Source organism: Saccoglossus kowalevskii, chromosome 6 (assembly GCF_978046115.1).
Source record: "Saccoglossus kowalevskii chromosome 6, keSacKowa6.1, whole genome shotgun sequence".
Lineage (NCBI taxonomy): Eukaryota > Metazoa > Hemichordata > Enteropneusta > Harrimaniidae > Saccoglossus > Saccoglossus kowalevskii.
The window spans coordinates 25851041-25856089 of record NC_140646.1 but is presented as its reverse complement, the minus strand read 5'-3'; positions in this window follow the sequence as shown (position 1 = coordinate 25856089).

Here is a 5049-nt window from a genome sequence, read left to right as displayed (position 1 = left end):
TACCATATACAGTCAGAATTTCAAGTTTTTTTAGTGATACTGTTGGAAATCCAACCTCATCAACTGGTATGTGGCGAGATAAACTAGGCCATATTTTATTTAGTAGCCACAACTGCCTGGATTTCCAGGAATTTTTTTTCCATACTCGTCTGGATTTCCAGATTCTGTTTCTCCATATACAGTTGGAATTCCAGGGTATTTTCCCCATCATACAGTGCTGGAAATCGGATCACATCAATAGGGGGGGGGGGTACAGATATAAACTGGAATGACCCAATGAGCTACTCACTCTTATCAGTGGGACTAGCTAACAGGCGTCTCCTTCAGACATTTGTCAATATAAATTGATCGACACAAAAACAAAGTGTTTCCAGCTGTCCAGTGTTGAACATCTGTCAGTTTTACGTAATAATAATAATAATAGTCTTTATTGAAGTTATATCCTAAAAATGGACATAGATCTAAGTACAATAAAGCATGGTTGTCATTTCATGTCAGAAACATTCAGAATAAAAAAAGATGAAGATACACTAGTATAAAATAACTAAACTAAATAAAACCAAAACAACAAACTTGCCCGAAAGTGGGTTAGAAATGCAAATTAATTAAGTAAATTTTAGGATTACTTATTTAGATATCTGTGAGTCAGCTGTTTTTTTAGTTTGCTTTCTTTTATGTTGAAACATTCGTATATATATATTTTGCTAGACATTTTAGCATGACAGTATTTTTTGTGCCTAGTATGTTGATAAAGCTTGCATCAGTGTTGCCCTCAGAACACTGTCTAATTGTGTTGAGAAGGATCTGTCTTTCCCGTTTGTATAACTGACATTTTAACAGAAAGTGCTCTTCATCTTCAATATCATTTGTATTGCATACAGGACAGCTTCTTTCAGTAATTTTAATTTTATGGTATCTGCTCGCTTAATCTTAGTTTGGTCATTGATGATCTGTGTAGTGGGTTATTTACTGTCAGCAGATAATTTTCAAGTCCAAATTCAGTTTTTAATTTTCTACAAGTACGTAGTTTATTTCTGTGGTTAATACCTTTATTGTTTTAATACAATTGACCCAATTTTGGCTGTCTGAGTTATCCATATTGATTGCCAATCTGCATGCTTCATTTACGAGGCTGTTTTCAGGCATATTGCACAATCTCAACCAATATTTAAACATCTGTCTGATACATGTAATTATTAGGGGGTATCGTCCCAATTCTAAAAAGCAGGCAAGGTTTGTGGTCCTGCAGTTTACCTTCGGTATGTAAATTTTAAGTGCATTTTTTCCATTGGTGACAATAAGTGCATCAGATAGTTTTTATTTTTTATTATGTCACATGTCCAAATTTCTGTACAATATGTGAGTATTGGTTTGATCATAGTGTCAAACATTTTCAGATAGATTTTGATGGGAACTTGTTTTTCCCGAGTAGAGCATCTGCTTCAGTTTGAAAAATGCCTTCAGAGCCCGGTTTTCCAAGTCTACTTGTGCTATATCTAGGTTCCTAGTGGTATTTAGTTTTATACCAAGATACATGTATGACGATACTCTTTCTAATTCTTGATCATTCACATAAAATTCTATATAATGCCAAATGCATAATTATATTAAGTATACTTTAAGCATAGAATCTCAATCTAGATTGAGATAAATATGACGACCTGATATCTGACCATGATTTTCCTTGTTTACAGGTGCAATTGAAAGTGACTGACATGGCATGAATAAGACGTGTAGTATTATTAGTCCCTGTTCGAACGAAGTTGGTATGATGATCATACATATTGGGTTTGTAGGTGCACGTCATTTTTTTTTCGTGATTCAAACAAATTTGCTCGACTGGCGGCCATCTTGTTATTCATGGTACCCATGCTACTTTATCTTGAATGCAATGAACGTTTCTGTTTAAATTTTGTACAAAGATAGTATACAAAGAGATACATCTGCACCAACATTATTTTTGTAATTCAATTTGGCTGGCTGACGCCCAATGTCCGAAGCTGCTTCACAGAGATGACTAGGCCAATTTGGATAAAAGTTGGTATGATGATCATACATATTGGGTTATAGTTGCATGTCATATTTTTTCTGTGATTCAAACTAATATGGCTGACTGGTGGCCATTTTGTTTTTCATGATACCCTTGCCTACTTTCCCATGAATGCAATGAACATTTCTGTTTGTGTGTCCGTCCGTCCATCCGTGTGTGCATCTGTACGGAGTCATATTTCAGAATTTTTTGGACCAATTTCGTTCATTCTTTGCAGGTGCCTAGTACTTTATGTGGGACATATGCACATGCAGTGGTTTAGCGATTTGATTCAAAATGGCCGACTGGCAGCCATCTTGTTTGTTGAAAATGCTGTATTTTGGACATGCTTTGTCAGTTTTCATTCAAAATTGGTACATAGATTATACATGTTAGGATACATGTCCATGACAATTTTTTTTGCAATGGCCAACTAGCAGGCATCTTGTTGTTTTTTTTAAATGTGGTATCTTGGACATGCTTTGTCAGTTTTCATTCAAATTTGGCATATAATTTTTACATGTTAGGATAAATGTCCATGACAATTTGTTTCAAAATCGCCGATTTACAGCCATCTGACTTTTTGGCCTTACTACTATATTTCCACAACTTATGTACCATTTTCATTCGTATTTGGCACATACATCATACATGTCACTTTGTTTCATAATCAGATCAAAGATGGCCGAATAACGACTGTTTTTATTTTTGGCCATATTACTATATCTCTGTCACCCACGTATCATTTTTGACTCCCATGTGCGAAGCACAAAATGGGAGTCTTTGCAGTTAGTGTGTCTGTATGTGTGTATGTGTGTATGTGTGTATGTGTGTATGTGTGTATGTGTGTGTGTATGTGTGTCCGACTGTTCCACTGCTATCTCAAGAACCATACATCGGTTTTTGATGAAACTTGGTGCATAGATGCTCTGGGCCAATGCGCAGATTTGATTAGGTTTTGGTAAAAATCCATGCTCGTTAATTACCTAATTTGCATGATAATTAGCTAATTTTTAGCTGTTCTATGACTGTTCCACTGATATCTAAAGAACCACTCATTGGATTTTGATGAAACTTGGTACATAGATGCTCTGAACATATGCGCAGATTTGATTAATTTTTGGTAAAAATCCGTGCATATTAATTACCTAATTTACATGATAATTAGCTATTTTTTAGTGGTTCCATGACTGTTCCACTGATATCTAAACAACCACTCATTGGATTTTGATGAAACTTGGTACATAGATGCTCTGAACTAATGCTAGGTTTTGATTAGTTTTTGGTAATAATCCGTGGATACTAATTACCTAATTTGCATAATGATTAGTCAATTTTCGGTTTTTCCACTGATATCTCAAGTACTAATCATCACATTTCAAATGAAACTTGGTACATAGATGTCATACGACACTGCACAGACCTGATAGTTTTTATGGTAATATCAGTACATATTAATTACCTAATTTGCATAATTAATTAATTTTCAGCATTTGATATAAGTAGTTAGCATTACATTTCAATGAAACTTGGTACTTACATACTCAAGGACTATGCAGAGATTGATTGTTTTCGATAAATATTTGTGCATATTAATCACCTAATTTGCATAATTAGTTAATTTTCAGCTTTTCCATGGGTATCTCAAGTACTAATCATCGCATTTCAATGAAACTTGGTACATAGATCCTTTAGGACTATGCAGAGACCTGATTAGTTTTAGGGTAAATAATTGTGCATATTAATTACCTAATTTGCATAATTAATTTTCAGCTTTTCTACTGATATCTAAAGTACTAATCATTTACATTTCAATGAATCTAGAATTATGCAGACCCAATTAGTTTCCGGTAAATATTTGTGCATATTAATCACCTAATTTGCATAATTAACCAACTTTCACACTGATATCTCAGGTACTATACATCACATATCAATGAATGTACATGGATGCTGTAGGACAATAGACAGACCTGAATAATTGTGGGTTACAATCTGTACATATTAATTACCTAATTTGCATAATTAACCAATTTTAAGCTTTCACACTGATATCTAAAGTACCGTAAAAACTCCAAAATTTCGACCGATTTTAAATAATTGGCGTTAGAAATGTGACATGTTTTTAGAGTCGTGGCCGAGTTGTAACTCAAAATCTAAACAAAGTCATCAATCAGTGAGTATTATGACAAGCAAAACAAAACATCAAGACGTGCAGAAGAGGTCAGCACAAAACTAATAGGTCAAAAGACAAAGCTGTCTCGCACTACCTAGGAAAACTTGCGAATGTTCGAAGTACAGGTACCCATTGGACAAAAGTTGCATGGAAGTTTAGCAAACTATCTCCCCGACCCAGTGCAATGTATCCGGTTAGAATCAAAGCTCACGTGTCCCTTATTTGAGGGACCAAATTCTGCCGTAAATTCGCCCTTGGATTAAAAAATAAAATGGGATTTAAGAAAATAAAATTTTAAGGTGTATTTTGGCGTCATTTTTCGGACATTTCAATCAATCCTGCCGGCTAAAATAGAGTCTAAGTTTTACCGTAGTCATTGACGTCTGTCTATTCAAGAGTACATGTGTATGATTTTTATCGTGACTAGCGTGAGCGGGTAAGCTTCCTTTCGAGAATGAGCTGTTATCACTGTGAACAATGTTAAATTATTCTTCAGATGACCAGTTTATTTTTTAAAAACAACTAATTTTTTTATTTAAAAAAAAATCATGCCGTTTTCGCATCAAAATCCAAGCCAAAATATCGTACTACAACATCAATCTCTTCGCATTGCGTTCAATAACATTAACATATTTAAATAAGCTATGGTAATTTGAACACGTTGGCATCATCCAGCTTTTTGATTGGTTAATTAGCGATTTGACCTATTTGACCTAAGAGAACATGGCGGATATCCTACAGCATCAAACGTTTATACGAGACCGGAATCATTCGCTTACGATGAAACTTAGTTGACTTTTATTTGTATTTCATAACCATTCAACAAATTTATTTTGTGTACATT